This window comes from Taudactylus pleione, unplaced genomic scaffold (assembly GCF_031769625.1).
Source record: "Taudactylus pleione unplaced genomic scaffold, aTauple2 ptg000270l, whole genome shotgun sequence".
In the NCBI taxonomy this organism is placed as follows: domain Eukaryota; kingdom Metazoa; phylum Chordata; class Amphibia; order Anura; family Myobatrachidae; genus Taudactylus; species Taudactylus pleione.
The window spans coordinates 984,057-995,000 of NW_028284672.1; positions in this window are offsets into that span (position 1 = coordinate 984,057).

The following is a 10,944-nucleotide window of genomic DNA, read 5'->3' on the forward strand; positions in this document are numbered from 1 at the left end:
TCCCGGCCATGGCTCCAGGAGAGCATGGGAGATTCAGAGTGTGAGGCATCCCGGCCAAGGCTCCAGGAGAGCATGGGAGATTGAGAGAGAGGCATCCCGGCCAGGGCTCCAGGAGAGCATGGGAGATTCTGTAAGCAAGGCCTCCCTGCCAGGGCTCCAAGAGAGCATGGGAGATTCTCCAAGCGAGGCATCCCGGCCAGGGATCCAGCAGAGCATTTGAGATTCAGCAAGCGAGGCGTCCCGTCCATGGCTCCAGGAGAGCATGGGAGATTCTGCGAACAGGGCATCCCATCCAGGGCTCCAGGAGAGTATGGGAGATTCTTGGAGTAAGGCATCCCGGCCAGGGCTCCAGGAGAACATGGGAGTTTCTGCGAACGGGGCATCCTGGCCAAAGGTCCAGGAGAGCATGGGAGAATCTGCGAGTGAGGCATCCCAGCCAGGGCTCCAGGAGAGCATGGGAGATTCTGCGTGCGAGGTGTCATGGCCAGGGCTCCAGGAGAGCATGGGAGATTCTGCGAGTGAAGTTTCCCAGCCAGGGCTCCAAGAGAGCATGGGAGATTCTGCAAGTGAGGCAGCCAGGACATGGCTCCAGGAGAGCATGGGAGATTCTGCTAGCGAGGTGTCCCAGCCAGGGCTACAGGAGAGCATGGGAGATTCTGCTAGCGGGGTGTCCCAGCCAAAGCTCTAGAAGAGCATGGGAGATTCTGCGAGCGAGGCATCCTGGCCAGGGCTCCTGGAGAGCAAGGGAGATTCTGCATACGAGGCATCATGGCCAGGGCTCCAGGAGAGCATGGGAGATTCTACGAGGTGAGGCAACCCGGCCAGGGCTCCAAGAGAGCATGGGAGATTCTGCGAGTGAGGCATCCCAGCCAGGGTTCAAGGAGAGCATTGGAGATTCTGCGAGGATGGTGTACTGGCCAGGGCTCCAGGAGAGTATGAGAGATTCAGCGAGCGATGCATCCCGGCCAAAGCTCCAAGAGAGCTGGTAGATTCTGTGAGCGGGGCATGCCGGCCAAAGTTCCAGGAGAGCACGGGAAATTCTGTGAGCAAGGCATCCCGGTCAGGGCTCCAAGAGAGCACGGGAGATTCTGCAAGCAAGGCGTCCCGGCCAACGCTCCAGGAGAGCAATGGAGATTATGCGAGCAAGGCATCCCGGTCAGGGATCCAGGAGAGCATGGGAGATTCTGCAATTGGGGCGTCCCAGCCAAAGCTCCAGGAGAGCATGGCAGATTCTGCGAGCGAGGCATCCCGGCCTGGGCTCTAGGAGAGCATGGGAGATTTTGCGAATGAGGTGTCCTTGTCAAGGCTCCTGGAGAGCATGTGAGATTCTGCGAGCGAGGCATCATGGCAAATGCTCCAGGAGAGCATGGGAGATTCTGAGGGTGAGGCATCATGGCCAGGGCTCCAGGAGAGCATGGGAGATTCTGCAAGTGGGGCATCTTGGCCAGGGCCAAAGGAGAGCATGGTAGATTCTGCGAGCGGGGAGTCCCGGCCAATGCTCCAGGAGAGCATGGTAGATTCTGCGAGTGAGGGGTCCCGGCCAGGGCTCCAGGAGAGCATGGGAGATTCTACGAGTGAGGCGTCCTGGCCAGGGCTCCAGGAGAGCATGGTAGATTCTGCGAGTGAGGCTGCATGGCCAGGGTTCCATAATAGCATGGGAGATTCTGCGAGCAAGGCAGCCAGGGCACGGATTCAGGAGCACATGGGAGATTCTGCGAGCGAAGTTTCCCGGCCAGGGCTCCAGGAGAGCATGGGAGATTCTGCGTGTGAGGCATCCCAGCCAGGGCTCCAGGAGAGCATGGGAGATTCTACGTGCGAGGTGTCATGGCCAGGGCTCCAGGAGAGCATGGGAGATTCTGCGAGTGAAGTGTCCCAGCCAGGGCTCCAAGAGTGCATGGGAGATTCTGCAAGCGAGGCAGCCAGGGCAGGGCTCCAGGAGAGCATGGGAGATTCTGCGAGTGGGACATCCTGGCCAAAGCGCCAGGAGAGCATGGGAGTTTCTGCGAGTGAGGCATCCCGGCCAGGGCTCCAGGAGAGCATTGGGAGATTCTGCAATTGGGGCATCCCGGACCAAAGCTCCAGGAGAGCATGGCTGATTCTGCGAGCGAGGCATCCCGGCCTGGGCTCTAGGAGAGCATGGGAGATTTTGCGAATGAGGTGTCCTTGTCAAGGCTCCAGGAGAGCATGTGAGATTCTGTGAGCAAGGTATCATGGCAAAAGCTCCAGGAGAGCATGGGAGATTCTGCAAGTGGGGCATCTTGGCCAGGGCTAAAGGAGAGCATGGTAGATTCTGCGAGCGGGGAGTCCTGGCCAACACTCCAGGAGAGCAAAGTAGATTCTGGAAGTGATGCATCCCGGCCAGGGCTCCAGGAGAGCATGGGGGATTCTGCTAGCGAGGTGTCCCAGCCAGGGCTACAGGAGAGCATGGGAGATTCTGCGAGCGGGGTGTCCCAGCCAAAGCTCTAGGAGAGCATGGGAGATTCTGTGGGTGAGGCATCCGGCCAGGGCTCCAGGAGAGCATGGGAGAATCTGCGGGTGAGGTGTCCCTGCCAGGTCTCCAGGAGAGCATGGGAGATTCTGCGAGCGAGGCGTCCCTTCCCTGCGGCGCACTGCCACCTGGTGGCAGACAGGGAACAGCAACTTCTGGAAGTCCTGATGAGTTTTTGAAAGAGGGCCTCATGCCGGGATCCAGTTCCAGAAGGCCGGGTAAAATCCACCAGTGCCCCGCAAAAGGTGGCATGCAGCAGTGATGCCATGACATCCGGGGGAATTCCTCAAGCCAATTCACAAATGGCGAAGAGACAAGAGAGAGAGAGCCAGGAATAGATCCATGGGGACGAGGCATCCTAGCCAGGGCTCCAGGAGAGTATGGCAGATTCTGCGAGCGAGGCATCCCGGCCTGGGCTCTAGGAGAGCATGGGAGATTTTGCGAATGAGGTGTCCTTGTCAAGGCTCCAGGAGAGCATGTGATATTCTGTGAGCGAGGTATCATGGCAAAAGCTCCAGGAGAGCATGGGAGATTCTGCAAGTGGGGCATCTTGGCCAGGGCTAAAGGAGAGCATGGTAGATTCTGCAAGCGGGGAGTCCCGGCCAACACTCCAGGAGAGCAAAGTAGATTCTGGAAGTGATGCATCCCGGCCAGGGCTCCAGGAGAGCATGGGAGATTCTGCTAGCGAGGTGTCCCAGCCAGGGCTACAGGAGAGCATGGGAGATTCTGCGAGCGGAATGTCCCAGCCAAAGCTCTAGGAGAGCATGGGAGATTCTGCGGGTGAGGCCTCCGGCCAGGGCTCCAGGAGAGCATGGGAGAATCTGCCGGTGAGGTGTCCCGGCCAGGGCTCCAGGAGAGCATGGGAGATTCTGCGAGCGAGGCATCCCTTCCCTGTGGCGCACTGCCACCTGGTGGCAGACAGGGAACAGCAACTTCTGGAAGTCCCGATGAGTTTTTGAAAGAGGGCCTGATGCCGGGATCCAGTTCCAGAAGGCCGGGTAAAATCCACCAGTGCCCCGCAAAAGGTGGCATGCAGCAGTGATGCCATGACATCTGGGGGAATTCCTCAAGCCAATTCACAATTGGCGAAGAGACAAGAGAGAGAGTGCCAGGAATAGATCCGTGGGGATGAGGCATCCCAGCCAGGGCTCCAGGAGAGTATGGGAGATTCTGCAAGCGAGGTGTCCCTGCCAGGGCTCCAGGAGAGCATGGGAGATTCGGCGAGCGAGGCATCCAGGCCAAGGCTCCAAGATAGCATGAGAGATTCTGGGAGCCAGGTGTCGGCCAGGGCTCCATGAGAGCATGGGAGATTCTGCGAGCGGAGCAGCCCAGCCAAGTTTCCAGGAGAGCATGGGAGATTCTGCAAGCGAGGCGTCCCGGCCAGTGCTCCAGGAGAGCATGGGAGATTCTGCGAGCGAGGTGTCCCTGCCAGTCCTCCAGGAGAGCATGGGAGATTCTGCGAGTGAGGCATCCCGGCCAAGGCTCCAGGAGAGCTTGAGAGATTCTGGGAGTGAGGTGTCCCGGCCTGGGCTCCAGGAGAGCATTGGAGATTCTGTGAGCAGGGCATCCCGGCCAGGGCTCCAGGAGAACATGGGAGATTCTGGGAGCGAGGTGTCCCAGCCATAGCTCCAGGAGAGCATGGGAGATTCTGCGAGCGAAGTATCCTGACCAGGGCTCCAGGAGAGCATAGGAGATTCTGCGAGGGAGGCATCCCAGCCAGGGCTCCAGGAGAGCATGGGAGACTCTGTGAGTGAAGCATCCCGACCAGGGCTTCAGGAGAGCAGGGGAGATTCTGCAAGTGAGGCATCCCGGGCCAGGACTCCAAGACAGCATGGGAGATTCTGCGAGCGAGGCATCCCGACCAGGACTCCAGGAGAGCATGGGAGATTCTGTGAGCGAGGTTTCTTGGCCAGGGCTCCAGGAGAGCATGGGAGATTCTGAGAGCAACTCAGCATGGCCAGGGCTCCAGGAGAACATGGGAGATTCTGTGAGCGGGGCATCCAGGCCAAAGGCCCAGGAGAGCATGGGAGATTCTGCGAGTAAGGCATCCCGGCCCGGGCTCCAGGAGAGCATGGGAGATTCTGCGTGCAAGGTGTCATGGCCAGGGCTCCAGGAGAGCATGGAATATTCTGCGAGGGAAGTGTCCCAGCCAGGGCTCAAAGAGAGCATGGGAGATTCTGCAAGCGAGGCAGCCAGGGCAGGGCTCCAGGAGAGCATGGGAGATTCTGCGAGCGGGGCATCCTGGCCAAAGCTCCAGGAGAGCATGGGAGATTCTGCGAGTGAGGCATTCTGGCCAGGGCTCCAGGAAAGCATGAGCGATTCTGCAAGTGGGGTGTCCCGGCCAAAGCTCCAGGAGAGCATGGGAGATTATGCGAGCGAGGCATCCCGGCCTGGGCTTCAGGAGACCATGGGAGATTCTGTGAGTGAGGGATCCCAGCCTGGGCTTCAGGAGAGCATGGGAGATTCTGCAAGCGAGGCATCCCGGCAAGGGCTCTAGGAGAGCATGGGAGATTTTGCGAATGAGGTGTCCTTGTCAAGGCTCCAGGAGAGCATGTGAGATTCTGCGAGCGAGGCATCATGGCAAAAGCTCCAGGAGAACATGGGAGATTCTTCAGGTGAGACGTCATGGCCAGGGCTCCAGGAGAGCATGGGAGATTCTGCGAGCGAGGCATCATGGCAAAAGCTCCAGGAGAACATGTGAGATTCTTCGGGTGAGACGTCATGGCCAGGGCTCCAGGAGAGCATGGGAGATTCTGCAAGTGGGGCAACTTGGCCAGGGCTAAAGGAGAGCATGGTTGATTCTGCGAGCGGGCAGTCCCAGCCAACACTCCAGGAGAGCATGGTAGATTCTGGAAGCAAGGCGTCCCGGCCAGGGCTCCAGGAGAGCATGGGAGATTCTGCTAGCGAGGCATCCCAGTCAGGGGTCCAGGAGAGCATAGTAGATTCTGCGACTGAGTCTACATGGCCAGGGCTCCATAAGAGCATGGGAGATTCTGTGAGCAAGGCAGCCAGGGCATGGATTTAGGAGAGCATAGGAGATGCATCGAGTAAAGTGTCCCTGCCAGGGCTCCCGGAGAGCATGGAAGATTCATGCGAGTGAGGCATCCCGGCCAGAGCTCCAGGAGAACATGGGAGATTCTGCAAGCGGCGCATCCCGGCCAAAGCTCTAGGAGAGAATGGGAGATTCTGCGAGTGAGGCATCCCGGCCAGGGCTCCAGGAGAGAATGGGAGATTCTGCGAGCAAGGCATCCCGTCCAGGGCTCCAGGAGAGCATGGGAGATGCTGCGTACGAGGCATCATGGCCAGGGCTCCAGGAGAGCATGGGAGATTCTACGAGGTGAGGCAACCCGGCCAGGGCTCCAGGAGAGCATAGGAGATTCTGCGAGCGAGGCATCCCAGCCAGGGCTCAAGGAGAGCATTGGAGATTCTGCGAGGATGGTGTACTGGCCAGGGCTCCAGGAGAGTTTGAGAGATTCAGCGAGCGATGCATCCTGGCCAAAGCTCCAGGAGAGCATGGAAGATTCGGCAATTGAGGCATCCCAGCCAGGGCTCGAGGGGAGCATGGGAGATTCTGCGAGCGAGGCATCCCAGCCAAGGCTCCAGGAGAGCATAGGAGATTCGGCGAGCAAGGCATCCCAGCCAGGACTCCAGGACAGCATGTGAGATTTTGCGGGCGAGGCGTCCTGGCCAAAGCTCCAGGAGAGCATGGGAGATTCTGCGAGCGAGGCATCCCGGCCAAAGCTCCTGGAGAGCATGGGAGATTCTGCGAGCACGGCATCCCGGCCAAAGCTCCAGGAGAGCATGGGAGATTATGAGGGCGAGGTGTCTCGGCCAGGGATCAAGGAGTGCATGGGAGATTCTGCGAGCGAGGCGTCCTGGCCAAAGCTCCAGGAGAGCATGGGAGATTCTGCGAGCGAGGAGTACCAGCCAGGGCTCCAGGAGTGCATGGGAGATTCTGCGAGCGAGGTGTCCCGGACAGGGCTCCAGGAGAGCATGGGAGATTCTGCGTGCAGGGCTTCCTGGCCAGGGCTCCAGGATAGCATGGGAGATTCTGGGCTCCGGAATTCCCGATGAGGTTTCGAAATAGGGCCTCATGCCGGGACACAGTTCCTGGAGTCCGTGTAAAATCCGGTAGTGCCCCGCAAAAGGTGGCGTGCAGCAGTGATGCCGTGATGTCCGGGGGAATTCCTCGAGTAGATTCACAGATGATGAAGAGGCAAGAGAGAGAGAGCCAGAAAAAGATCCGTGGGGATGATGCATCCCAGCCAGGGCTCCAGGAGAGCATGGGAGATTCTATGAGTGAGGCATACCGGCCAAGGCTCCAGGAGAGCATGGGAGGTTCTGCGAAGAGGGCGTCCCATGCAGGGCTCCAAGAGAGCATGGGAGATTCTGCGAGCGAGGTGTCCCAGCCAAAGCTCCAGGAGAGCAAGGGAAATTCTGTGAGCGAGTCGTCTCGGCCAGGGCTCCAGGAGAGAATGGTAGCTTCTCCGAGCGAGGCGTCCCGGCCTGTGCTCCAGGAGAGCATGTTAGATTCTGTGAGTGAGTCGTCCCGGCCAGGGCTCCAAGAGAGCATGCTAGATTTTGCGGGCGAGGCATCCCGGCCAGGGCTCGAGAGGAGGATGGGAGATTCTGCAAGCGAGGAATCCCGGCCAAGGCTCCAGGAGAGCATAGGAGATTCTGTGAGTGTGGCATCCCAGCCAGAACTCCAGGACAGCATGTGAGATTCTGCGAGCGAGGCATCACGGCCAGGGCACCAGGAGAGCTTGGGAGATTCTGCGAGTGGGGCATGCCGGCCAAAGTTCCAGGAGAGCATGGGAGAATCTGTGAGCAAGGCATCCCGGTCAGGGCTCCAGGAGAGCATGGGAGATTCTGCAAGTGAGGTGTCTCAGCCAAAGCTCCAGGAGAGCATGGGAGATTATGAGGGCGAGGCATCCCGGCCAGGGATCCAGGAGAGCATGGGAGATTCTGCGAGCGAAGCATCCCTTCCAAAGCTCCAGGAGTGCATGGAAGATTCTGCGAGTGAGGCAGCCAGGGCAGGGCTCCAGGAGAGTATGGGAGATTCTGCGAGCGAAGTGTCCCTGCCAGGGCTCCATGAGAGCATGGGAGATTCTGCGAGGGGGGATCCCGGCCAGATATCCAGGAGAGCATAGGAGATTCTACGAGCGAGGTGTCCCAGCTAGGGCTCCAGGATAGCATCGGGGATTCTGCGGGGGAGGCCTCCAGGAGAGCATGGGAGATTCTGTGGGCCAGGCATCCCAGCCAAAGCTCCAGGAGAGCATTGGAGATTCTGCGGGCGAAGCATCCCGGCCAGAGCTCCATTAGAGCATGGGAGATTCTGTGAGCGAGGCTTCCTGGCCAAAGCTCCAGGAGAGCATGGGAGATTCTACGAGGTGAGGCAACCTGGCCAGGGCTCCAGGAGAACATTGGAGATTCTACGGGCAAGGCGTCCCGGCCAGGGCTCCAGGAGAGCATGGGAGATTCTGCAAGCGAGGCACCCTGGCCAGGGCTCCAGAGGAGAAAGGGAGATTCTCCGAGCGAGATGTCCCAGCCAGGGCTTCAGGAGAGAATGGAAGATTCTGCGAGCGAGGCAGCCAGGGCAGGGCTCCAGGAGAGAATGGGAGATTTTGCGAGCGAGGTGTCCCGGCCAAAGCTCCAGGAGAGCATGGGAGATTCTGCAAGTGGGGCGTCCCAGCCAGGGCTCCAGGAGAGCATGAGAGGTTCTGCGAGTGGGGCATCCCGGCCAAAGCTCCAAGAGAGCATGGGAGATTCTGTGAGCGGGGCATCCCAGCCAACGCTCCTAACTCTGAGCTCCCTTCATCTATCCAGCCTTCCCCTTGACTGTGCAGCATGGTGAAACTGCGAATGGCTCATTAAAGTTATGGTTCCTTTGATCGCTTGACCCCGTTACCTGGATAACTGTGGTAATTCTTGAGCTAATATGTGCCGACGAACGCTGACCCCCAGGAATGCGTGCATTTATCAGTCCAAGACCAATCCGGGGTTTACCGGTGGGTCAGCCCCGGCCTCTCGCCGCCTCCGGCCTCTCTGTTGACTTTAGATAACCTCGGGCCGATCGCACGTCCCCGTAATGGCGACGACGCATTCGGATGTCTGCCCTATCAACTTTCGATGGTACTTTCTGCGCCTACCATGGTGACCACAGGTAATGGGGAATCAGGGTTCAATTCCAGAGAGGGAGCCTGAGAAACGGCTACCACATCCAAGGAAGGAAGCAGGCGGGCAAATTACCCACTCCCGACTCGGGGAGGTAGTGATGAAAAATAACAATACAGGACTCTTTCGAGGCCCTGTAATTGGAATGAGTAAATCCTTTAACGAGGACCCATTGGAGGGCAAGTCTGGTGCCAGTAGCCATGGTGATAGGTTGTGTTTTGCTGAGCTCCAGTGTTCCAGGACTAGGCCGAAGCCTGGGCCTGTCCTGGGGGTGTTTCCCCAGCAATGATGGAGCCTCCTGGGGCTGATTCCCGGGAGAGTCCCCTGCCAGCCGGGCCTGGCCATGGCCTTCCTCTAGAATCACCGGGAGATAGCGGCGATGGGGATGTTTGCTGCATAGGTGACATTATATCATCTGCGGATCTATTGGAAGCACTATGCAAGGTGGAGAATGGAATGTCTGCAGGACAGAGGCCGGTGGTCAGAGGAGAACGCATGCAGCAAGTGGAAGGTAGTGTAAGTGCTCACATTACCTCTGCTATTATGCCAAAGAGACATTTATTGATTGCCCCTGGAAAATTGGGGTTGACTGATGCGGCCATTACGGACAGTGTAGTGGTTGCAGAAAGGTATGTGGAGCCTGCGGCTGTGCAGGATTTTCCAATGGAAACAGGAGACTTGCATATGGGAATAATTGATGACTGTTCTCATAATGCTATGACATGTGAAAATGATATTGTGATCAATGTCTCTCTGTGTGAGAGTGAAAATTTGCTGTATATCACTGATTTGGTATGTACAGTTAAACCTGAAGTAGGCATAAATGAGTCTGTGTTGCTGCAGCCTGAAGTGGAAGTGGGTGCTGGGCATACTTTGCCTATGGATATGCAGGTTCAGGAGTCGGATGATATTACCACTGTTCCGGAAACTGTATGTACCCATGCAGAAGCTTCTGCAGCTGCAGTGGTATGTGATACCCCTGTCGACTTTTCTACAGAGATGGGGAAAGTTGAAAAAGAAATTTTGAGGTTGTGGAAATGTCTAACTGCTAAGAGACAAAAGCGTAACAGGGCTTTAAGCAGCCAGAGGCCACAGCTAAAATCTGAGCTGGAGCAGTTGGAGCTGGAGCTAGATGAAAAACTGCTTTTCCTGTCAGATTTGCAGAATAAAATGAATATGATGTTGAAACCTGTGAGTGGGGCTTCATTGGATGACAGTTTGAACCCTGCGAGTAACAGTTTAAGTACCTCTGAAGAGGCTAACCCAATTATGGATGAAATCCGGGCATTGGAGGAGGAGCCTGATTGTGGTTCAAGCAGAGAAGTTCAGGAGGATGCTGAGAGGTTATTCTCGATTTCTCCTGGAATCGGTGTGGTTCAACCAGTTCCTTCTGCAGAAAATCAAAGGGTAGCAGTTAAAAAACTTACTGCTGCTGAAGAAGCAGTTAAATCATGGCAGAAGCATGCAGCAAAAGAAGCTAGGAAGGAAAAGTCATTGCCTAGCAGGGACGGTTTGCATGCTGATGCTTTGATAGACGAATTAAATATGAGCATCAGGCAAACAGCTGTTAATAGGAAAACTGCTTGTGAGTCTGATAATGTTGCCCCAGGGCAAACAAATGCATTGGGGATGCCCCCCATGTGGTGGATCCGCCTCCTGTGCGGCCGGGGTGTGTGTCTTATGCTCGGGTGTTGGCGGATGGGGCAGGTGTTGGAAGTAGAGCCCCCTGGTGGTGGTGGGGATGCAGTCTGCCAAAAGAAAGAATGCCGTCCAGTTGAAATGGCAGGGCAGTGATCCCCCTCCTTCTAGGGAGGTTTTTTTGAAGTCATTTTTTAGTTTGGGGTTCGTTGCTACCAATTTGTGTTCTTGCATACATCCTGTGAATTCTCCCGAATATGATGTCAGCTTTGTATCATACAATGGGCTACAGGCTTTTTGGTCAGTATGGGGATCTGCAAAATCCCAGGACATCTGGGTTAAGTTTAGGGCATTAGCGATCACATGCAAGGAGACAGTGAGGGTGAGTGTTTTAGTTCGCAACGAGTCTCTGGTCTGGACCCAGCGGATATTTCTTTCTGGTTACAGAGATTTGTGCACTCGCTCAGTACACCATTGGTTAAGGCTCCAGGGACACTGGGGTGTGGGGAGGGGCATGTATGGCAGTGGTAAAATTGAAGCAGGGTACTCATATCCCGTCTGCTGCCTATATTGGTGCAGACAGGATTCAATGTTTTTACCCTGGCCAACCACGCATGTGTCACAAGTGTGGGGATTTCTGCCAT